Here is a 26,489-nt window from a genome sequence, read left to right as displayed (position 1 = left end):
ACAGTGAAAAAGGAACCCTGGCAAAGGTGAGTCACCCGACTGGCCTGGATCAGGACTTCCCAAATATCTATATGCATCAGAACCACCTGGCATGCTTACACCAAGGCACCCTCCCACCAGTCTGTGCTGTAGTAGGGGTCCAAAAACCTGCATTTCTAACGAGTTTTTGAAAGATGCTGAAGCAGCTGATCCCAGGTCCACACTGACACTACAGGATAGGTGTGATGGATCCATTAGGAAACCAAAAGAGGATGAGGCAAAACACAATGGCTCAGGCTTAAAAAACAACAGATCATGGAGAGCCGTGGATACTAATCTAAGTCCACCAGCCTTTTTGCAGCAAACCACAAAGGGGATTATTTAAGGCTTTGGAGAAGAACAATATAGAATGAAGCTTTGAAAAGATTAAGTGACAGCTGAATGTGGGATGATTTACAGAACACTATTATCAAGAGTCACAAGTAAGAAGTAACACAGACCATAAGAGTGATGGTGGTCCTGGTGGGAACAGAAAAAATGAAAGTGATGACTGACTGGCTCCAAGCAACAACTGGAAGTATGGCTCTTTAGGTAATAAATAACAGTTCCTACAGAACCTTCAGTAAATTGAACACAACATTTTATACACAGTAGGCTCTTAATAAAGAAAGAAGGCATTTTTAACATTATTGCCTTCTCCTTTCACTGTGAGAGTAACTTAAGACAGACAACCAGAACATGTTTGCCCATGAAATGGTTATCTCTAAGTTTTGCCTGTTGGAATATGTAGAAACACATACAAAACTTGTGACAAGATACTAGAGATAGCCAGAAATACCCTAAAAACTTAAAATAACTTGTACTTTAAAAAAGAATTGCAATACAGATACCATAGTGCGTCTTTTATGAAACTGAGCACGAGAATAAAATTTTTTCTAAAAAGATACTATCTTTTTCAGTGCTATACATGAATGGTGTGAATCCAAGAAATACAAAACTGAAAGGAAAGGAGTGAATCATTCTAAGTACCATTCCACTAGATAGCCTTTTTTTTTCTTTTCAACAGATTTGTGGGTGGCATGAAGAATCAAATTGTACATTGAAATGCACATACTTGAAACCAAAAGCTAGCCAGCTGCTCCAAATCAGCTATTGTTATCAATCTCATTTGGAAAACAACTTATCAAGCAGTTCACAGCTATCAAATGTTAAAATTCTCCAAACTTCATAGTAAAAGTGCTAAAGGAATCAGCTCTTCCCCTGCCCCCCTTTCACCACTCCCATCCTCACGCCAGCATTTCAAATGACAGCAAGTCCAGGAGACATCAGTCCTGTCAGACTCAATTTGTGTCTGTGCGAGCGTATCAGAGCCAACTGCTACATAATGCCTCCGTGCAATCTCAGAGATGGAGATGTATGAAAGACTCTCTTAGGAAAGAGGTGATCTGGTTTTCCCCCTGCTTGACTAAAGGGACATAAGAAGACTAAATTCTTCCCAATGAAACTACAAATGTTACCTCTGGACTTGACCCAGTGACAGGATCTAGAAATAGACACAGATATGAATATACCTATTTTCACTTAAATAGGCTATGCCCTTGGCCGAGATATGACAAGAGGAGATCAGAGGTGTGAAGATAAAACCAGTTCTAGAGGTTCATTTTGGCCAATCTCTCTTCTGTATCTTGTTTATCACAGAAACTTTGCCGAAAGGAAAATGCTGGCTTGTGTATCAGTAAGATGGAATTTAAATTTTGGTACAAAAATGGGCAAAAGATCTTTCCTATTTTAGAATTTTTTTATGTGGGCCCTTCTTAAAGTCTTTACTGAATTTGTTACAATATCACTTGTTTTAAGGGATTTTTTGTTTTTTTTTTTTTTATTTTTTGGCACGAAGGCTAAAATGTGGGATCTTAGCTCCCCAACCAGAGATCAAACCCCCACCAGAAAGCAAAGCCTTAACCACTGGACCTCCAGGGAAGTACCTGGACAAGAGAGTTTTAAGGAAATATTTTCAATGTAAATAATGCAGATGAATCAATGTTACAAGTACTTTCAATTAGCCTAAAGAATGTGTAGCCAAGAACTCTGCAATAAAAACAGCAAGAAAAGGGGGTTGGAGACACTAAAAGTACCATGGTCTAGTTTACGGCACAAATTATTCTGCATCTGTCCAACAGCCCTCAGCAGAGGCTAACTCTGTGATTTTTAAGTACCCTGCCCTTTGTGTCTTTTATAAACTGGGACAGGCAGATAAAATTGAACCATCTAGATGAGCTGAACATAAAATTAAAAATATTTAAAACTCCATGGTTTCTTACTGCTCACAGGACAAAGATGTTAGCAATAATTTTGCTAATTTCCATTTTCTTTTCTATTATGTACGTGTGTGGTTAGAGAAACTAACAGTTCAGAGGGCCAGTGTGTGCAATCTAATTTGAAATGGAACAATATATTTGCCCTGAGTCTTGAATTACTGCTTCAAGTGGTCTCATTAGCTGACACCTATCTAACACTTTAACTTCGAGTTAACATTAGAACCCTTTTCTGTAATAAGTATATTCATATTCAAATTGATAAAATGCTTAAGGATTTTTTCAGCTTTCTGTATTGTTGGTATTTCTATAGATTATGTTAACAAAAGAGAAAAAAAGCTTTAAAAAAATCTTTAAAGTTCCTAGAGAAATGGTGATTATAGGTTTTTTGAAGGAAATGTGCAAAATAAACATGGAACATCTCGCCATACCAGCAAGCAAAGAGGCTTTCGGGCATTACCAGGGTTTTTGTTTTGTTTTTAACTTTTTATATTCGACTGGAATATAGCCAATTAACAAAATGCTGTGACAATTTCAAGTGAACAGCAAGGGACTCAGCCATACATACACATGTATCCATTCTCTCCCAAACTCCCCTCACAGCCTGGCTGCCACATTAACACTGAGCTACAGAGTAGGATCTTGAGGAAGCCACGGTGATGAGGCTTCTAACAGTCAAATGTAGGAAAATCTGAGTGGCAAAATGAGTAACAATTGCAATAAATTGGAACACATGACATCAAACTACATGAGTTTGTAATCTTAAAAATTATTTTCAAAAATTATACTGGTCAATCTAGGAGAAAGTTAAAGAAGGAAACCATTATTCTGAAAAGAGGGAGACAAAGGTAAAAAATTAGGTTTTTTTAACCTCCATAAGAACTGAATGTTGCTTTCACTAGAAACTAGATATTGTTTATTCCTATACATTTTGCTTCTTTCTGTCTTAAAATAACCGTATACTTTCAGTTCTAGACATCTTAAAAGGAAAAATATGGTAATGGGATTTAACCTGAGCATATGCCCATTAAAGTAGGGAGATGGAGGGGTAAGAAGGAAATCCCTAAATGCTGTGACTTCTTTTATTCAACTTCTCAAACAGATCAGTTAGTGAGTTCAGTCACTCAGTCACATCCGACTCTTTGTGACCCCATGAACTGTAGCACGCCAGGCCTCCCTGTCCATCACGAACTCCCAGAATTCACTCAAACTCACGACCATCGAGTCGGTGATGCCATCCAACCATCTCATCCTCTGCTGTCCCCTTCTCCTCCTGCCCCCAATTCTTCCCAGCATCTGAGGCTTTTCCAGTGAGTCAGCTCTTTGCATAAGGTGGCCAAAGTACTGGAGGTTCAGCTTTAGCATCAGTCCTTCCAAAGAAATCCCAGGACTGATCTCCTTTAGAATGGACCGGTTGGATCTCCTTGCATTCCAAGGGACTCTCAAGAGTCTTCTCCAACACCACAGTTCGAAAGCATCAATTTTTCAGCACTCAGCTTTCTTCATGGTCCAACTCTCACATCCATACATGACCACTGGAAAAACCATAGCCTTGACCAGATGGACCTTTGTTGGCAAAGTTATGTCTCTGCTTTTGAATATACTGTTTAGGTTGGCCATAACTTTTTTTCCAAGGAGTAAGCATCTTTTAATTTCACGGCTGCAATCACCAACTTCAGTGATTTTGGAGCCCAGAAAAATTAAGTCTGACACGGTTTCCACTGTTTCCCCATCTATTTCCCATGAAGTGATGGGACCACATGCCATGATCTTCATTTTCTGAATGTTGAGCTTTAAGCCAACTTTTTCACTCTCCTCTTTCACTTTCATCAAGAGCCTCTTTAGTTCCTCTTCACTTTCTGCCATAAGGGTGGTGTCATCTGCATATCTAAGATTATTGATATTTCTCCCGGCAATCTTGATTCCAGCTTGTGCTTCTTCCAGTCCAGTGTTTCTCATGATGTACTCTGCATAGAAGTTAAATAAGCAGGATGACAATTTACAGCCTTGACGTACTCCTTTTCCTATTTGGAACAAGTTTGTTGTTCCATGTCCAGTTCTAACTGTTGCTTCCTGGCCAGCATATAGGTTTCTCAAGAGGCAGGTCAGGTGCTCTGGTATTCCTATTTCTTTCAGAATTTTCCACAGTTTATTGTGATCCACACAGTCAAAGGCTTTGGCATAGTCAATAAAGCAGAAATAGATGTTTTTCTGGAACTCTCTTGCTTTTTCCATGATCCAGCAGATGTTGGCAATTTGATCTCTGGTTCCTCTGCCTTTTCTAAAACCAGCTTGAACATCTGGAAGTTCCTGGTTCACATATTGCTGAAGCCTGGCTTGGAGAATTTTGAGCATTACTTTACTAGCGTGTGAGATGAGTGCAATTGTGCAGTAGTTTGAGCATTCTTTGGCATTGCCTTTCTTTGGGATTGGAATCAAAACTGACCTTTTCCAGTCCTGTGGCCACTGCTGAGTTTTCCAAATTTGCTGGCATATTGAGTGCAGCCCTTTCACAGCATCATCTTTCAGGATTTGAAAGAGCTCAACTGGAATTCAGTCACCTCCACTAGCTTTGTTCGTAGTGATGCTTTCTAAGGCCCACTTGACTTCACATTCCAGGATGTCTGGCTATAGGTGAGTGATCACACCATCGTGATTATCTTGGTCGTGAAGATGCTTTTTGTACAGTTCTTCCGTGTATTCTTGCCATCTCTTCTTAATATCTTCTGTTTCTGTTAGGTCCATACCATTTCTGTCCTTTATCGACCCCATCTTTGCATGAAATGTTCCCTTCGTATCTCTAATTTTCTTGAAGAGATCTCTAGTCTTTCCCATTCTGTTGTTTTCCTTTATTTCTTTGCATTGATCGCTGAGGAAGGCTTTCTTATCTCTTCTTGCTATTCTTTGGAACTCTGCATTCAGATGCTTATATCTTTCCTTTTCTCCTTTGCTTTTCACTTCTCTTCTTTTCACAGCTATTTGTAAGGCCTCCCCAGACAGCCATTTTGCTTTTTTGCCTTTCTTTTCCATGGGGATGGTCTGATCCCTGTCTCCTGTACAATGTCAGGAACCTCCAACCATAGTTCATCAGGCCCTCTATCTATCAGATCTAGTCCCTTAAATCTATTTCTCACTTCCACTGTATAATCATAAGGGATTTGATTTACATCATACCTGAATGGTCTAGTGGTTTTCCCTATTTTCTTCAATTGACATCTGAATTTGGCAATAAGGAGTTCATGATCTGAGCCACAATCAGCCCCCAGTCTTGTTTTTGCTGACTGTATAGAGCTTCTCCATCTTTGGCTGCAAAGAATATAATCAATCTGATTTCAGTGTTGACCATCTAGTGATGTCCATGTGTAGAGTCTTGTGTTGTTGGAAGAGGGTATTTGCTATGACCAGTGCATTCTCTTGGCAAAACTCTATTAGTCTTTGCCCTGCTTCATTCCATATTCCAAGGCCAAATTTGCCTGTTACTCCAGGTGTTTCTTGACTTTCTACTTTTGCATTCCAGTCCTCTGTAATGAAAAAGACATCCTTTTGGGGTGGTAGTTCTAATAGGTCTTGTAGGTCTTCATAGAACCGTTCAACTTCAGCTTCTTCCACGTTACTGTTCAGGGCACAGACTTGGATTACTGTGATATTGAATGGTTTCCCTTGGAAACGAACAGAGATCATTCTGTTGTTTTAGAGATTGCATCCAAGTACTGCATTTCAGACTGTTCTGTTGATCATGATGGCTACTCTATCTCTTCTAAGGGATTCTTGCCCACAGTAGTAGATATAATGGTCATCTGAGTTAAATTCACCCATTCCAGTCCATTTTAGTTCGCTGATTCATAGAATGTCGACGTTCACTCTTGCCATCTCCTGTTTGACCACTTTCAATTTGCCTTGATTCATGGACCTGACATTCCAGGTTCCTATGCAATATTGCTCTTTACAGCATCAGACCTTGCTTCTATCACCAGTCACATCACAACTGGGTATTGTTTTTCCCTTGGCTCCCTCCCTTCATTCTTTCTGGAGTTATTTCTCCACTGATCTCCAGTAGCATACTGGGCACCTACCGACCTGGGGAGTTTGACTTTCAGTATCCTATCATTTTGCCTTTTCATGCTGTTCATGGCAAGAATACTGAAGTGGTTTGCCATTCTCTTCTCCAGTGGACCACATAGTCAAACACATCAGGCGTCTATAAATTGACTAGGACAGATTTTCAGTTATGTAAGAGGAAAAAAAAAATCTGTGAGGAGGATGTGCTACCAGGGAACTCTGATTAATGAGACAAAAGCAGGGCTGGAGCAAACTTTGTAGTGAGTCTGGTAGAATGCTGATGGTGCTTCGTGAATTTCCTGTGCCCTCAGTACACAGTTATAACACAAGGAAACAAAAAGAAAAAACAAAATAAACTTTCAACACTTCGCTTATTCATGAGGATTTTGCAGCAGAAGATAGTCCCTTAAATATTTTTTTCATGGTCTAGGACAAGAATCCTTTAGCACTATTCAATAAAACCTTATGTAAGATAGAAATATTCTTTATCTGCACTAATGATTGACTATATTAAACACAGCTAGTGGAACTGGGGAAATAAACACTTTCCTATATTTAAGTTTAAGTTTAAATATTCCCATGAGCATAATGGGTGCCCCACTGTACAACTCAGACTATAGCTTCATTTTTCAACAGCTCTGGACAGCACAGCTGTAAACAATGCCTAGGTTGTATGGGCTGTAAATTGAAACAATGAGGTGGGAATCCTGGGTCCATGTCGACCTTGGCTCCCAAATAAGTAGACCCTAAGGATTCACTCTGTTAGACAAGGAAACTCACCCAACCTCTGGGTCACTCAGTCCCTCATCCCTGACCCTCACCCTGCCAGAACAATCGTTACAGTGTTTCAAACTAATTCATATAATGTGGAATATCAAAAAATGGTCAGGCGTGTAACTGAAAAAAAGGTCCAAATAGAAACACTGTAGTTAAAAGCAAAAAAACCCAGCTATTTCATGTCACAGCTTTAAGTGTTGCATTCCCCGCTACTAGAAGATTCCTGTTTGGGATATAACAGAAATGGGAACTCTTGACAGCAAAGACACACCACATTTCATAGATGAGAAAGGCAAGGATACTTCTATACATTCATATAAAGTCATATGTATAATGTTTATGAAATGGCCACATTCATTTAATTAATGAGGGATATGGAAAATGTATTCTTAAATACTTGCAGCACCAAAAGCCTCATTTCAACTATAGAAAACAGTGCTGAGATTTTAAAAGGGCAATAGAACAATGTCTTTCAATTAAACAGAATGTTATTAAACACACCCAATATACCTCTGAATTTAAATATAAAGAATTATTTTTATAAAATAAACTCAACTCAAATTATACTCTTTTACATCACAGCACACCATGTCATAATTCTATTTTGCCCCAAACATGTATTCATGACAATAAATTGGAGAAAAAAAGAAAAACCTCAAGAAGGTTTATGAGATATTATATATAAATACATAGTAATAACTCAATCATCTCATTTTTGGCTTAGACTATGACTTAGTCTGAAGACAGCTGGTGACTATAAGTACATGACGACTCTGGTGAAATCAACTGGATTATAAGAACTGAAGAGTAAAACAAAGCCTATCAATATGGACACATTAGTGACTTTTCATATGTTTAGTTTTGATACATAGAAAAGCCAATGGTCTGAGTGTCTGTAATTTCACTTTTCAAATTACTCCTGGTAGAATCTCTAAAAGATTTCAAATAACTTTACATTTGAGGCACACATAAATATTAGTTCCTCTCAAAAATGGCAAAATGACATTATTAACTTTGATAGTTTCTTTCTCCTTCAGGAAATAAAAATGAAGTATGCCACAAGAAATGAACAGATAGAGAAGGGGAAAACAAGAAACCTCATCTCCCTGTCTACCTATTTTTTTTCCTTACAAACAGAAACATAATTCTGATTTGAAAAGTAGGATAGCTTTAGAAAAAGCATCTCATGTCTTTAAGTGATTCTTACATGAGATAACTTCTATCCAGTTTTATACAATACTAGTGAAACCTTGCAATGGGAAAGTTAAAATACAAGTCTATTCAATATGCTGCTGGAGTCTTTTATTTGTTCCATTCTTCCTAAAATATGCTTTAAAACTGAGAAATAGATCAATCTTAGTTATAGACAGATATGTAACCAAGTCACTTCTTACCCAAAAAACAGAACACAGATTATATTACTTCAATCTTTTGTTGTCATTGTTATTGTATAGTGGCTAAGTTGTGTTTGACTCTTTGCAACCCCATGGACTGTAGCCTGCCAGCATCCTCTGTCCATGAGATTTGCCAGCAAAAATGCTGGAGTAGGTTGCCATTTCCTTCTCCAGGGGATCTCCCTAACCCAGGAATCGAACCCACATCTCCTTACATTGACAGGCAGATTCTTCACCTCCGAGCCATCAGGGAAACACTTTAATCTTTGGGTATTGCTAAATGGATGTGAAACCATCATTCCTAACTCATTTCTCTTTTTCATTATATTAAAAAACAAGAGAGTATCTTTTTTAATGCATCAAAGTAATTTCTGTTTAAAATATATCTTGCTTTTAAAATACATTACAAGTAATAAAGTTTTAGCTATTATGTCCATTTGTTTTATTTACATCAATACATAGTAAAAATCTAGCAGTACATGACAATTGTTTTACTTAATTACTATGAAAAGTAAATATTAAAATGAATTTTGTGGAGAATTTATCACTCCCTTTAGCAATCATTGGGATTCCCTGGTGGCTCAGATGATAAAGAATCGGCCTGCAATGTGAGAGACTCACGTTTGGTCCCTGGGTTGGGAATATTCCCTGGAGAAGGGATTAGCAACCCACTCCAGTATCCTTCCCTGGAGAATACCATGGACAGAGAAGCCTGGCAAGGAAAAGTCCATGGGGCCACAGAGAGTTGGACATGACTGAGTGTTAATACTTTAGCAATGATTATTTTTTTCCTTAGCATTATTTTTAAAACAAAGAGTCTTTAAATAACAGTATTTAATAGCTTTTAAACACTTCATTACTAGAGCTCAACAGAAACTAATTTCCCTACTCACAGGTGTTTACATCAATCATTTCATCTTCAGAATGATCACAGCCCTGGACCAATCACTCTCAGCTAAAGATGATTTTTCCCCTTCCCCAGGGACAACAAGCAAAGTCTGGAGACATATTTTGTTGTCACAACACAAGGAGAGTGATAACAGCATCTAAGGGGAGGGGCCCAGGGATGATGGTAAATACCCTACAGTCCACAAGACCGCTTTCCACACCAAAGAATTATCTGGACCAAAATGTCAATAGTGCCAAAGATGGGAAACAACATCCTAGAAGAGTTCATTAATGTTGAAGAAAAAATTTCCATTAAAAATGAGAATTTTCAAGGCCTGTGTCTAGAATATTACTTCCTAAATCTAGTGTACTACTTTCTAAATCCACTAATTTTAGGTGTTTCTAGTATAGCTTGAGTGCATAAATTCAGAGCCAATTTAAATTTCTGGGCATGGAAGTCAAAACACTATGGATGCTCCTAAATTTCCCTTTCTGTCCTAAGTTATAACTGGAGCTGGCTTGCCTTATGGGAAGGGCAATTCACAGACTTAGATGACATAAATATTGTCACCAATTAAAAGGATGGATCTGTTAAATGGGGCAGAGATTGCACTGATGTCTGTTAGTGAATAGCTGTGGTTTCCATTTTCATGATGGGCACTTAGCTCTTCTCTGAGGGAACATTCCCAGGATAGAAACATCCAGTTCCAATGAATGTTCTTTCACGTCACTGCCAGCAACAAAGACATCTAGTGGAATTGTGAGAGGCCATCATGAATGGCTGCAGAATATGAAATTAAAGCATCTTCTCTCCATTTCCTCGCTTTGTCCTTATGACTTACTGTGTGTGTGTGTGTGTGTGTGTGTGTGTGTGTGCGTGCACATGTACATCCTAGTTGCTCAGTTGTGTCTGACTCTTTGCAACCCCATGGACTGTAGCCTGCCAGGTTCCTCTGTCCACGGGGTTTTCCAGGCAAGAATCCTGGAGTGGGTAGCCATTCCTTTCTCCAGGGGATTTTCCCAACCCAGGGATCGAACCCATGTCTCCCGCCTTGCAGGTGGATTCTTTACCATCTGAGCCACTAGCAAAGCCCAGATATATCCCATGTCTCTGTGGAAATCTATGAACATCACATATAGTAGAGTAGTTAAGAACTGTATGAAGAAACCAAATAAATGGTGATTAACCAAATAGAAACATAACCTAAAGAAAGGGTAAAGAGGACCAATATCAATCACACACATACATTATGCACTCTCCTCCTCCCTTACCCAGCATATTTATTTCCTGTTATATTATACTCTTATTTATCGTTAGTGCCTTCTTCACATCTACCTTTCTCCATGAATGAAACCGAAGATTGACAAAAATCAGAAACTTGATACATCATCTTGGGCAACCTCCCCATGCAGCAGACAATACAGGGAAAGGGCATAATGAGATTCCTAACCTCTGGACACACATCTGGCTAGTCTCAGGAGAGGCTTTAGGATCCAAACTAATTTTCTTTCCTGTACAGCATTCTGCTTGTTTCTTCTCTGACTTACTATAATGCTAGCTTAGAGAAAGTGAAGTGAAGGGAAAGTTGCTCAGTCGTGTCCAACTCTTTGCAACGCCATGGACTATATAGCCCATGGAATTCTCCAGGCCAGAACACTGGAGTGGGTTGACATTCTCCTAACCAGGGGATCTTCCCAACCCAGAGATGAAACTCAGGTCTCCCACACTGCAGGCAGATCCTTTACCAGCTGAGCCAGAAGGGAAGCCCAATTTACATGAGGCCATGATTAATTATAAAATGAGCAACACAGAGAAAAGTACTCCTCTTCAACTGGCAGAGAAACAATCTAAGATTGGCCCCAGTGGAGGAGGAAGAGAACCTTAAAAGTTGGGTACAGGAAGGAATGATGAGAGGAGCTCACTGAATAAAATTATTTGAGAGTCGTCATCTTAAATGCACAAAAGAAAATTTATCCCATGAGTCAAAAATCCTTTCAAAAAACAGTCTTTAACTTAGGTACCCATTGCTACGTACCTGGGGCTTCCCTGGTGGCTAAGTCAGAAAGAATCTGCCTGCAGTGCAGGAGACCTGGGTTTGATCCCTGGATGAGGGCATGAAAACCCACTACAGTATTCCTGCCTGGAGAATCCCCATGAACAGAGGACCTTGATAAGCTACAGTCCATGGGATCTCACAACTGAGCAACTTACACACACACACACACACACACACACACATTATGTACTTAAGTATCTTAGAGTCAACGAGTTTATAGGTGTTCTTAGAAGTAGAAATGATTAACCAAAAATAGATTTTTTTAATTTTCACATGATATTAACAATAATAGAATTCATAACATCAAACACACATTTATAACACCCTGAGACACATTTATTTTATATATTGTCATTAAGTTCTTTTTCTTATGGAGTTTTTTTTCTCTTTCATTTAAATTTTAGCAGAATTACATGTTGACTAATTTGGAGTAGGTAGTAATGCATTAGATGGTGAATTCACAGAGATATATGGGGCAGTTACCCAGGAGGAAAGATGCCAGCCAGAGTGTACTTTATTATAAAGTTGCTCAGGGCAAAACGGCCATATTGAAAGAAGAAATGAAGACACACAATGGTTATTTTTCAAAAGCAGTGGCATTATAAAGTGATTTGATAACAAAGTATGAAAATTTCTTGCAGCAATAAAAGCACTATGCATTTCCCATACCAAAATGTGTCAGTCTAGGAAGGAAAAAAATATATATATTTTTCCCAGAGCCACTCTTTCAGAAACTATATTTGAGATTTCTGGAAAAAGACGTTGCAAAATACTGTCATTTTTATAACACATCTATAAAATACTCAAACTACACAGTAAAACACAGATATCTAAAAAATGAGTTTAAAGTCTTTAAAAGCCTCCTTGCAAAGGAGATGTAGTAACTTTCTAAATAGCACACTTCCTAGATACTGACTGAATCTTATTCGAATGACCCATAGGACTAAAACAAAAGGAAATGCAAAATAAGAGCATCAACCAAATTTCTCCGCTGGATCTAGGCATCATCCTAGAACCTTTCAAAAACACAGACATCTATATTTTTAAGTAAAGGAGTACCCAGGCACTACCACAGTAGGAGCACGCACGAGTTGGCAATGGCAGCAGGTGTGTGAGGACAGTGTGGTGTGTGGGGGGGATCCCTAATTTTTATTTTGTGGGGGATCAAGTCCCAAATTAAAATGTCAACAATTTAGAAATTTCATTACATTTGCAGTATGCTCAATAGCACTTCCATCACAAACTGAATATATGGGCCCTTGCTTTTATTATGTTTCCTTTAATATTTTTAAAAGAGAAGGAAATGGCAACCCACTCCAGTATTCTTGCCTGGAGAATCCCACAGACAAAGGAGCCTGGTGAGCAACAGTCCAAGGGGTCGCAAAGAGTCAGACATGACTGAGCAACTTACACAATATTTTTTAAGCATAGATTTAAATATGATGCATTATCATATTACTTTATAAAACCCTTTTTGAAAGCTATGCTTTTAGAAATTTTTATCATTTCCTCCACAGATATTGTTACTAGAGTCAACACTCTTCATAGCATAAATCTTCATCACTTTCAAATCTAGATGGGTGAATACACACTATACAAAAACATGGTGTACACAGCCATATATACATACAGCACATGTTCAAAATATGTATTCATATATATTCCCATTATACTAATGAAGTATAAATACTGCCAAAAACACACAATTAATAACTTGTAAAATCAGACAGTTTTCATTCCAATCCCAAAGAAAGGTAATGCCAAAGAATGTTCAAACTACCAAACTGGACCACTCATCTCACATGCTAGCAAAGTAATGTTCAAAATTCCCCAAGCCAGGCTTCAACCATACATGAACCGTGAACTTCTAGACGTTCAAGCTGGAGTTAGAAAAGGCAGAGGAATCAGAGATCAAATTGCCAACCTCTGTTGGATCATCGAAAAAGCAAGAGAGTTCTAGAAGAACATCTACTTCTGCTAAAGCCTTTGACTGTGTGGATCACAACAAACTGTGGAAAATTTTTCAAGAGATGGGAATACCAGACCACCTGACATACCTCCAGAGAAACCTGTATGCAGGTCAAGAAGCAACAGTTAGAACTGGACATGGAACAACAGACTGGTGCCAAATTGGGAAAGGAGTAGGTCAAGGCTGTATATTGTCACCCTGTTTATTTAACTTATATGCAGAGTACCTCATGCAAGACGCCGAGCTGGATGAAGCACAAGCTGGAATCAAGATTTCCAGGAGAAATACCGATAACCTCAGATATGCAGATGACACCACCCTTATGGCAAAAAGTGAAGAAGCACTAAAGAGCCTCTTGATGAAAGTGAAAGAGGAGTGTGAAAAAGTTGGCTTAGGACTCAACATTCAGAAAACTAAGACCACGGCATCCAGTCACATCATTTCATGGCAAATAGATGAGGAAACAATGGAAACAGTGACAGACTTTATTTTGCGGGGCTCCAAAGTCACTGCAGATGGTGACTGCAGCCATAAAATGAAAAGACGCTTGCTGCTTGGAAGAAAAGTTATGACCAGCCTAGACACTGAGGACATTGTATGAAAATCTCGAACAACAATAATCTCTTTTCTCCTCTGTGTGTTACCTCATGTTGACATCAGCTGTCACATGGTGACTTTAATGTCTGGTGTTTACAGCAAGTGTTTGATTCTAGAAGGGGACTGGTGGACAAAAAGCAAATTGCCTATCAGTAAAAGCTTTCTGTTTAATCTACTGTCACATGAAATATACGTGAAAAATATCCACACTGCAAATTATCTAGGGTAGTGAAACCCCAGTGATTGGTGTGGCCTAGGAAAAAAATTATAGAACTTCTATGTCTGTATATTTTCATCTCATTTTCAGTTCAGTTCAGTCGCTCAGTCATGTCTGATTCTTTGCAACCCCATGGACTGCAGGACACCAAGCTTCCCTGTCCACAACCAACTCCCAGAGCTTACTCAAACTCATGTCCATCAAGTCAGTGATGCCATCCAACAACCTCATCCTCTGTCATCCCCTTCTCCTCCCACCTTCAATCTTTCCCAGCATCAGGGTCTTTTCAAATGAGTCAGTTCTTCACATCAGGTGGCCAAAATATGGAGTTTCAGCTTCAGGATCAGTCCTTCCAATGAATATTCAGGACTGCTTTCCTTTAGGATGGACTGGTTGGATCTTCTTGGAGTCCAACAGACTGTCAAGAGTATTATCCAACACCACAGTTCAAAAGCATCAATTTTTCAGTGCTCAGCTTTCTTTATAGTCCAACTCTCATGTCCGTACACGACTACTGGAAAAACCATAGTTTTGACTCGTTCAGTTCAGTCGCTCAGTTGTGACCGATTCTTTGAAACCCCATGAACATCAGCTTTCTTTATAGTTCAACTCTCACATCCATACCTGACCACTAGAAAAACCATAGCCTTGACTAGACGGACCTTTGTTGGCAAAGTAATGTCTCTGGTTTTTATTATGCTGTGGTTGGTCATAACTTTTCTTCCAAGCAGCAAGCGTCTTTTCATTTCATGGCTGCAGTCAGCATCTGAAGAGATTTTCGAGCCCCCAAAAATAAAGTCTGTCACTGTTTTCATTGTTTCCCCATCTATTTGCCATGAAGTGATGGGACCAGATGCCCTAATCTTAGTTTTCTAAATGTTGAGTTTTAAGCCAACTTTTTCACACTCCTCTTTCACTTTCATCAAGAGACTCTTTAGTTCTTCACTTTCTGCAATTAAGGGTGGTGTCATCTGCATAGCTGAGGTTATCGATATTCCTCCTGGCAATCTTGACTGCAGGTTGTGCTTCATCCAGCCTGACATTTCTCATGCTGTACTCTGCATATAAGTTAAATAAGCAGGGTGACAATATACAACCTTGACATACTCCTTTCCCAATTTGGCACCAGTCTGTTGTTCCATGTTCAGTTCTAACTGTTGCTTCCTGACCTGCATACAGGTTTCTCAAGAGGCAGGTTAGGTCGTCTGGTATTCCCATCTCTTGAAGAATTTTCCATAGTTTGTTGTAATTCACACAGACAAAGGCTTTGGCATAGTCAGTAAAGCAGAAGTAGATGTTCTTCTGGAACTCTCTTGCTTTTTTGGATGATCCAACGGACTATGGCAATTTGATCTCTTGTTCCTTTGCCTTTTCTAAATCCAGCATGAACATCTGGAAGTTCACATTTCATGTATGGTTGAAGCCTGGCTTGGAGAATTTTGAGCATTACTTTGCTAGCATGTAAGATAAGTTGAAAACTACCCATATTTCATATATGGCTTTAAAACACATCATAGAGCACTGTAGTCTGTTGTTTGGATGGTGTAGAAGGTGACCCCAAAATGCCACCTTCCTAAAACCGTATCAAGTGGGGGAGCCTATCCTTCACTGTTTAGCCTCATCCCTTTATTTGACCAGCAGAACATGACAGAAACAGCATTGTGTACATTTGACCCTGAGTCTAAAGGAGCCGTAGAACCTTTGGTCCTCTTCTGAGAGTAATCACTAATAAAATCACTGTCATGAGATTTCAGAATTTTTAAGTAGTCTATTGTTCTGTGATTTAAGAAAATGAGTATGTTGGAACTATGCATGCCTCTCTGTTCCTTCTTTGAATCGTAAATATGCTGCCACACAGACTGGAGGGAGGAAACTGTTTTAAAATGCCTTGAACCATTGGCTAAAACCACGCAGCACGATGTTCCTTCTCGGTGATATAACTGAAGTGACTTATGTGTCTGAGATCTCAGCTGACCTCGCCACTGTATGACAAGTAGTGTTGAGCATCATGTTATCTCCACAGATGCTGGTTTCCTTGCACAGTTTCCGCCCAGGGATAAAGCCTGCTATTCCAGTCAGGTTAACCATCTAAAAGAAGTAAGCTTTCACTCAAGTTTTTTAAATGAATGGCATTCTGAACAGTCAAGTGTGTGTTCCTTGGACCAGTTTCTGACAGCATGCTGGATGTGTCTGTCTTTGGATAGGAAGTAGCCAACGTTACAAGTTACTAGAATGTGTGAAAAATGAGGAGACGATGAATACTAAAATTAATAAGTGAATTTATCAAGGCTGACAATTACTTGATCAATATCAAAATTGTTCTTTGTTTTTTAGAGGAATAAATGTCAAGAGACTACCTGTTTAAGATAATCATACTAAGTGAAGTCACTCAGTCATGTCCGACTCTTTGCAACCCCATGGACTGCAGCCCACCAGGCTCTTCTGTCCATGAGATTTTCCAGGCAAAAATACTGGAGTGAGTTGCCATTTCCTTTTCCAGGAGATCTTCCCAACCCAGGGATTGAACCCAGGTCTCCCACATTGTAGGCAGGCACTTTACCGTCTGAGCCACCAGGGAGGTCTAAATCATACTAGTTACTTATTAAAAGACTTACTACAAAGCCACAGAAATTAAGACAGTGAAGTACTGGACTCAGGGAAAAAGGGACCAGTGAAGCAGAATAACAACTCTAGAAATATAACCATGTGCATTCAGACAACTGATTTATAAACAACTGTGCCCTTGTTATGCAGTGGAAAAGAATAATAATTTCAATCCATAGAACTGAGTCAAGGGATATTTATATGAATAATAACATATATTGACCCCTGCTGCTGCTACTAAGTCACTTCAGCCGTGTCCGACTCTGTGCGACCCCATAGACAGCAGCCCACCAGGCTCCCCTGTCCCTGGGATTCTCCAGGCAAGAACACTGGAGTGGGTTGCCATTTTCTTTTCCAATGCATGAAAGTGAAAGTGAAGTCGCTCAGTCGTGTCTGACTCTTAGCGACCCCATGAACCACAGCCTACCAGGCTCCTCCATCCATGGGATTTTCCAGGCAAGAGTATTGGAGTGGGGTGCCATTGCCTTCTCCATTGACCCCCTACCTCACATTATATACAAAATCAACTCCACATAGATTAGAAACCTAAATGTGAAAGATAAACAGTGATTCTTATGGAAAATAACACAGAAAATGTTTTTGCAGCCTTGGAATAGGCAAAGATTCCTGAAACAAGGCAAAATCATAACAATAAAAATTAATAAGTTGGAATTAATTAAAATTAAAGATGTGTGTTCATCCACAGGCATTATTAGAAAAGGTCATTCCACAGAATGGAAGAAGGTATTTGCAAAACACATCCACCACAGGTCTGATACTATCTATTCACTTCTCATTGTGTTATCTGTCTTTTGCAGGGAGAAGGTGGAGGCAAAAGCCTTGAACAGGGGATTGACAAAGAAAATTGTCAAATGGCCACTGAACATACAAAAAGATGCTCAACAGTGTTCGTCATGGTAGTTAACACAAATTGATATCACGATGAGAAACCACAATACACTCACCAGAATATTTAAAGTTAGAAATTGAATAATACATGTTGGTGAGGTGGTGGAACAAAGGAACACTCATAAATCATTGATGGTGTTCAAACTAGTAAAAAGTGAAAAAGTGTTTTGTAGCACTTAATAAAGCTAAATATACACCAACCCTATCATCCAGCAGTTTCATTCATTTTCACACATAACTTATATGCTCATCACTAATAATTGTTACTATAAAAAGTGGTATAAGCTATAAATAGCCTGAATGCTCAACAGTGGCGTGAATAAATAAATTGCGGTATAGTCATAAAATCACATACTTGATTAGAGCAATGAAAAATTTTTAAATTCTGCTGAGAAAACTTAAGATAGTTTTTATAAAAACCTGTTTATCAGGTGTTTTTTTTTTTACCTTACTTACCCCCAATCACTCTGAAGAAAACAAAAGGAATTTGTCATTAAGACTAGCACAAATTAAAGTTACACGCAAATTAGAGTTGAGCTCAAATTCTCTTGGAAACACTCAGAAGACAGAAATAGCAAGCAATCAGCCCAAAACACTGAAAATTTAAGTCATGATTTTCAGTAACTGAGATAAGATATGGCCTTCAGTTCTCAGGATAAAGAAGTGGTCCTGAAACATGATGAAGGAATCCGTGTGGAGAAAGAAGAATGGCTCCTGGGTCCAGGAGAGGCAATACAGTCCAGTGCAGACACAGTCAAGGGACCAGAGTTCTGGATGTGCTTCAGTCCTCACTTTCATATTCAGTTTGGGCAAATCATTCCTGCTCTCTGCCTAAATTTCCTTAACTGCTCTATTTTATAGCCTGCATCACCAGCAATATTATAATCAAATGTATTGATTATGTTGATTACTTACTGTCCTCATCTTCAGTAGCAGCCACAAGGATAAGGTTTTTAAAACCTAGCTAAATATTCACAACTTACATGAAAATATATACATGAGATATGTATAGGATAAGCTTATTTCACAAGAAACATCAAAAAGTGCAGGAAACCCAACTGCAGTTTTTCCAGGCTCACTGGGTGACGATGGTAGAAGTGACTTGGGTAGAGGCACCGTCTCTTCGCTGGGTAGCTGTCCTGACTCTCTTCTTTGAAGGGCACAGTACTGAGCTACTCAAGAGTAGGTTTCACAAAGCCCTAGTCCCTGGGGTCCCAGGGAATCAGATGCGACTGAGAAATTGGGCACGTACCAGAGTGGTATGCTTATTAAAAGAGGGGGGCCCGAGAGGAAGGAGATATGTACACATACATACATATATATATATTCACACTGATTCACGTTGTGATTCACACTGATGTATGATCGAGACCACCACAACACTGTAAAATTACTGTCCAAACATCAATGTTACTCTGGTCCTCCCTAAGTATGTACGTATAAACAGGTAAAAGGAAGTAATCCTCAACTAATGACCTGATTTCAGAGCACATTCTTTCTTTTCCTTCTATGTAATAGGAAGAAACTTGTTTAATGATAAAGTCAATTTGTTTAATGATAAACTCAATGAAGAATCTGTAAACAAATATTTATTCAACATCAACTCTTTGTATCTGACATCCCGCTAATACATGTCAGACGCGAAGAAGATTAGACGAGGGCAACACCTCTAAGAAATGTGCTGTGTGTTTGGAAACACAGGAACATAAAAATGAGAAGAGCATGATGTGTTAACCACCAAATAAATGGTTTGAATAATAAACATCCATATATGCTTAGAAAACAAAACTGTGCTGTTTGCGGAGATGTGGATGGACCTAAAGACTGTCATACAGACTGAAGTAAGTCAGAAAGAGAAAAACAAACCGTATATTAACACATATAAGTGGAATCTAGAAAAATGGTATAGATGAACAGATGTGTCTGCAAAGCAGAAACAGAGACACAGATGTAGAGAACAAACATATGGATGCTAAGGGGAGAAAAGGAGATGGGGGGACTGTGAGATAGGGATTGACATCTATCCCCTACTATGTATAAAATAGATGATCAATGAGAACCAGCTGTATAGCAAAGGGAATTCTGCTCAGTGCTCTGTGGTGACCTACGGAAATCTGGGGAAGAGGGATATGTGTGTATATATAGCCGATTCACTTTGCTGTACAGCAGAAACTAACACAAAGTTGTAAAGCAACTGTACTCCAACTAAAAGAAAAATATTCACAGGTGGATATATTCAAAATATTTTCAGGAACCAATAAATTGGCCATTGCATAGTTTTGGTATGCCAAGGATTTGACATATGGGTAAAGCCAGTTTGTGGTAGGCCTTTAAGGCAAGCGGAGTTGATCTGCAGGGCAGTAAACCTCAACCATCAGCAGAAACAGTAGAGATAAAGTTGGAGTTATTACCCCTCAAAGTGCGCATATAAACCTCAAATGTCTTAAAGGGAAAAAGGACTCTGCTGACAGCAAAGACTTTCTTTCGGATATTAGTGAATGAGGTAATTATAAATCATAGTACACTGTATTCACAAATTACTTATACAAGGAACCCCACTGCCATGATAATATAATCTCAATTTTGTCCTAAATGACATTGCACAGTTCTGATTTCCTTGGGAATGATATCCATATAAAACACAGGATATCCATTTTACAGTTTGAAATCTTGATCCCACAGAAGCAGTCGAGTGCTTGGGTTGAGCGGGTGTTAGTTTCCTCACTTTGTCATTATCTTATTTCAAGAAGGCTCTGGAGACAATCCCTGACATCTCCATGCTCAACTCCCATCTGTGTGAAATGAAATAATGACTGCCTCCTCCCCACCTCATCGAAATCAATGAGCAACAAAAGCACATTAAAATCAGGGATGCAGGAAGGATTGAAAGGAAAAAAGCTTCTGTCCATTGTCATTAAAAAAACAAAACAAAGTTTAGCCAGCCTAACTCATCTGGGGTTCCATGAGGTAATTAGGCCCTACAGAGTATAATCTGAAGGATTCTTTTTTCAATTCTCCCAAGGATGTTATAAAGCTGGTACCACTGTAGATACACAGGCCAGAAGTTAACTCATTACACACAATAAATGCGTTAGATCATTAGCACTGAATTTTCTTATGAACTCAGGATGGAAAGAGCTGACACTGTATGTGATACACAAATTAGGCCAAAGTATTTGATGTCATATTTAAAAAAAAAAACAAACCTCTATGTTTGCAGCCCTATAGATTCAAAGCCTCCCCCTATTCTAAAGAAAAATAAAATAGTCTGGAGTAATGCTAAAATGAATGCCCTATAAATCTGGAGATGTTACATACAAGGAACAAAAGAGTAAATGCTCTCATACCTTACCATGTATAAAACATTTTTTGAAGAGAATTTGTGACTTAACACCTAATATTTGTGTGGCTCATTAAAAATTCTACAAAACATGCTTCTGAAAGACAAACATTCTTCTTCCTGTTTTCAAGATGAGGACAATGAGACCAGGGAAAAATAACCTCCCTGATACCTAAAGCTGATGTGAAACAGAGGTTCAATTTCAAGTACAGTCAATTAGAAGAGAGCGGTTCCTTTTACAGCCATTTTACAAAAACTCCTCAAAACAGGATTTATCCTCATGGGCAGATGAGACAACAAGTTCAGAGGAGTCACCAGCGTCTGGTCCCAAAGTTCAGTGCTAACAAGTTTCTGACTATGAATCTTACATAACCTGCAAGGCCATGGTTGAAGACAAAAAAAACAGTACTTCAAAATGGCTTCTCTGGGTTGAAGTGTGTTCTTGCAAAAATTTATAACATGAAAACCTAATCTCTGGAATTTCAGAATGTGACCTAATTTGTAGATGGCATCTTTACAGAAGTTATTAGGTGAGTTCTCACTCAACATAACTGGCATCCTTATAAGAAGAGAAAATGTGGATACAGATACACTCAGAGGGAAGACAAGGTGCAAACAGAAAGATGACCGGCTCCACGCTGAGCAGACAGAGGCCTGGGGCAGCTCCTGCCTCGCAGGAACCAGCTCTACAGACAGTTGGCACTTCTAGCCTTCTCATCATTGAGACACTTAATTTCTATTGTTTAAGCCACCCAGTATGTGGTACTTTGTCTGTGGTAACCCTAGAAAGCTGACCAAACCAAAATTAAACATTTATTGGTTCAAAATTCAAAAACCAGATAAGTACAAAATGAATTCTTCCGTAAATTTGGTTCCGAGGCTACCAAAGCTTAAAATTGCACTAAGTCTTTTTGGAACACTTTATCTAAGGCAATAACATAAAATCTCACTACTGTTTTGGTTTAAAAAAATAGATTTATACTTTTGTAAAAATAAAAGACTACATTTAACCCTAGATTATAGGATTACATACTTTAAAGTATTCACTTTATGGTGAATGCTAATACACATGTTTTATAGTGATAGTCTGATTCTTTAAAAATTATCATAATTACACATCATAAAAACTGGAAAAGATCACTTTTCATTCCAATCCCAAAGAAAGGCAACGCCAAAGAATGTTCAAACTATCACACAATTGCACTCATCTCACACACAAGCCAAGTAGCGCTCAAAATTCTCCAAGCTAGGCTTCAACAGTACGTGAACCAAGAACTTCCAGGTGTTCAATTCAAGAGAGATTTAGAAAAGGCAGAGGAAACAGAGATCAAATTTTGCCAACATCCACTGGATCACAGAAAAAGCAAGAGAGTTACAGAAAAACATCTACTCTGCTTCACTGACTACACTAAAGCCTTTGATTGTGTGGATCACAACAAACTGTGGAAAATTTTTAAAGAGATGGGAATACTAGACTACCTCACCTGCCTCCTGAGAAATCTGTATGAAAGTCAAGAAGCAATAGTTAGAACTAGACATGGAACAATGAACTGGTTCAAAATTGGGAAAAGAGTACATTGAGGCTGTATATTGTCACCCTGCATATTTAAATTATATGCAAAATCCATCATGAGAAATGTCAGGCTGGATGAAAGACAAGCTGGAATCAAGTTTGCCGGGAGAAATATCAATATCCTCAGATATGCAGAGACACTACCCTTATGGCAGAAAGTGAGGAGGAAGTAAAAAGCCTCTTGATGAAAGTAAAAGAGGAGACTGAAAAAGCTGGCTTAAAAATCAACATTCAAAAAACGAAGATCATGGCATCCAGTCTCATCACTTCATGGCAAAAAGATGGGGAAATAATGGAAACAGTGGCAGACTTTATTTTCTTGGAATCCAAAACCACTGCAGATGGCGACTACAGTCATAAAATTAAAAGACACTTGCTCCTTGGAAGGAAAGCTATGACAAAACTAGACAGCGGATTAAAAAGCGGAGATATTACTCTGCCAACAAAGGTCTGTATTGCCAAAGCTATGGTTTTTCCAATAGTCATGTATGGATGTGAGAGTTGGACGATGAATAAACCTGAATGCCAAAGAATTGGTGCTTTTGAACTGTGGTGCTGGAGAAGACTCTCGAGAGTCCCTTAGACTACAAGGAAATCAAATTAGTCCACCTTAAAGGAAATCAGTCCTGAATATTCATTGGAAGCACTGATGCTGCAGCTCCGATAGTTTGGCCACCTGATTCGAAGAACAGAGTCGTTAGAAAAGACCCTGAGGCTGGGAAAGCTTGAGAGCAGGGGGAGAAGGGGATGACAGAGGATGAGATGGTTGGATGGCATCACCGACTCAATGGACATGTGCTTGAGCAAGCTCCCAGAGTTGGTGATGGACAGGGAAGCCTGGAGTGCTGCCATCCATGGGATCCCAAACAGTCATACACAACTGAGCAACTAAACTGAACAGATGGTAACTACATATATGTAATATTATGGAATGTCTATATATTTAAATTTATTATTCAATACAAAATCAATATATATGCTTTGGGAAGTACATTAAACAGGCCTATTTTCCAATTATCTACTTAATCCACAAAGGTACTTCTACATACCATATCAAGATTTAATACTAGATATAATTTATAATTTTAAAACCTAAATCAACTGAACATTCTCCTTATTCCAAGTAACTATATACTGTTTGCAAAAAGATATCATCTTCTAACCTCATTATATTCTGAGTTCTGTACTGTCTTTTAATTGATAAGAGCACAATATAATTATTTTTACAAGTGAAGATGATGACAAAATGATAATGAATAAGATCTATTTCATTTGATGTCCTTTTGGATGATCTATCCACAGATTGATTAATGAAAGAGACACAGAATAATGCCCAATAAATGTTAGGTAATGCAATTATTCAGAAAAATATTTACTTCTGTTTTATTGACTATACTAAAGCCTTTGATTGTGTGGATCACAACAAACTGGAAAATGCTTAAGGAGATGGGAATACCAGACCACCTTACCTGCTTCCTGAGAAATCTGTATGCAGGTCAAGAAGCAACAGTTAGAAACAGACATGGAACAGCAGACTGGTTCAAAATTGGGATAGGATTGTGTCAAGGCGACATATTATGATTAACAGGCAAAAAAAAAAAAAAAAGGCAAGAAACACTAGTGGTTAGATAAAGAATAATCTAGTGAAGTATAGGAGAAGGCAATGGCACCCCACTCCAGTACTGTTGCCTGGAAAATCCCATGGGTGGAGGAGTCTGGTAGGCTGCAGTCCAGGGGGTCGCAAAGAGTCGGACACAACTGAGCGACTTCACTTTCACGTTTCACTTTCATGTATTGGAGAAGGAAATGGCAACCCACTCCAATGTTCTTGCCTGGAGCATCTCAGGGACAAGGGAGCCTGGTGGGTTGCTATCTATGGGGTCGCACAGAGTTGGACACGACTGAAGTGACTTAGCAGCAGCAGTGAAGTATACTGTCAGTGATAAAATTTTAACATTCTATTCTTTCATTATCAGTGACATTTCTTTGTATGACTCTTTTCATAAAGCTATGTTCCACATGATATTGATACTTGTTGTAATGACTATGGAAGGAGAGGCCAATCAAACTATAGGAGAAGAAAGATTGATCAAGATGGTAGAATTAAAGGACGTGAAGCTCATGTTCCCCACGAACATAAGAAACATCCATCTACATGTGGGCCAACTCTCACTGAAAACAAACTGGAAACTGGCAGCAGGACTTCTACACAACAAAGGTTGTAAGAGCTCTACACGTGTAATCAGGTAGGAAAGAAAGAAAGTGATTGGGTTGAGATCTGTGCCCTGGGAAGAGACTCAGAGGAAAAGGAGTTTGAAGAGTGGACATGTGCCCAGGGGTACTGAGGGGTAAGAGTCACAGATTGGGCACCCCAGTCCTGGTCTTATGCGCATAATCAAACCCCACTGTCAGGCTGTAAGACCACTGTATTAACATCTGGTTGTGGGAAGCCTGGCTCTTCTCATGTGTAGTACACAAGCACAGCCTTGCCTCTGAGGCAGGGTGGACAGAGGTCTGCTCTACTGACTACCAGGATTTCACCACCAATTCAGTGTAGCCCAGTCGGATACAAGTGAAAACGCCAGTTTCGCTTAAGCTACGTTGGTGCAGCACAGGATTTAGCTGCCATGACCAGGGAGGAGATTCCACTGTGCGATGCAGATGGGACCTGATGCCAGGACACAGTCTGAAGCTGATGTAGGGGAGGAGGGGGTCAGATTCAAGCAGCACATAGAAGCAAGCCAGCCCTCTGCTGACAGCCACTCCACCACAGCTCACCTACCAGTAAATGAGGAGAGTCCATGTGGACCCCTCCTGTTCTGCATAATGGACCCACAACAAGGCAGGGATGGCAGAAGGCAGGGAAGTGTCTGGCTGGAAGGCACAAAAGGCGACCGGCACCTGAGGCTGTGTATGAACAGAGCAAGTGAAACAACACTGGTGCCCGCACAGGAAGCACACTGGGGAAAGCTCAGGCCTCTGTCTGCTACTGGCATGAGCTGACAGCCCACACGGGCCCCATGCCTTTCAGCACTCCCCTGTCTATAAGGTAAAGGAAAAGCGAAAACGCACAATTACAGGGAACAGAGCCAACTCAGCCCCAACACTAAGGGCTTCTGAGCCAGCAATCTGGACCGGACCCTAACCCTAAGAGGGTGACGATGGCTACTGAGTGGCAGGGAAGTCCTGCCTCACACCAGGGTCCAGATCTTGCCACGCCGTCTCCAGCCTCACCGCTTACCAAACTGGTAGCTGCCAATACACCGTGAGGAAAGATATGACTTGTGTCCACATCAAATCCAGCTCTCCCTCCAAAGGAGTCTGCTCACACATGAGAACACCCCATCAATACCAAAATAGGTAACCATGACCTAAGTTCATAGAGGCGGTGAAAGTTATGCAAAATGAAAAGACAGAGGGACTGCTCTCAATTACAAGAGCAATAGGAAAAAAAGGCTGAAAAATAAATGATGCAGAAATAATTATGAGATAAAGAATTCAAAGCATTGGTAATAAAAAATGTTAACTAAATTATGGGGGAAAAAAGATGTATACAGAGAGAATTTTAACAAGGAACTAGAAAACGTAAGAAAGACTCAATCAGAAATGACGAATTCAATAGCCAAATCTGGAAAACAGAACAATGGAATTCAATAACTCAGAAGAGGATGAAAATAATGAAAGAAATGTAAGAGACCACTGGGATAACATTAAGGATACCAACATTACCTTATAGGAATCCTAGAAAGAAGAATGAGAAGGACACTGAAAATGTGTTACAGGACATTATGGCCAAAAATTTCCAAACCCA

The 26,489-nt window shown here is 39.3% G+C and overlaps 1 protein-coding gene across 1 annotated transcript in view; it reads right to left on the bottom strand.

Annotated features, from left to right (window-relative positions):
• Positions 1–26,489, bottom strand: part of LOC120863868 (receptor-type tyrosine-protein phosphatase delta-like) — a 561,974-nt gene that overhangs the window by 444,122 nt on the left and 91,363 nt on the right. The gene's annotated exons all lie outside the window — the stretch shown is intronic.

This window comes from Oryx dammah, unplaced genomic scaffold (assembly GCF_014754425.2).
Source record: "Oryx dammah isolate SB20612 unplaced genomic scaffold, SCBI_Odam_1.1 HiC_scaffold_1, whole genome shotgun sequence".
Lineage (NCBI taxonomy): Eukaryota > Metazoa > Chordata > Mammalia > Artiodactyla > Bovidae > Oryx > Oryx dammah.
Note: the sequence above shows the minus strand (reverse complement) of the source record. Positions and strands in the feature narration are given on the sequence as shown.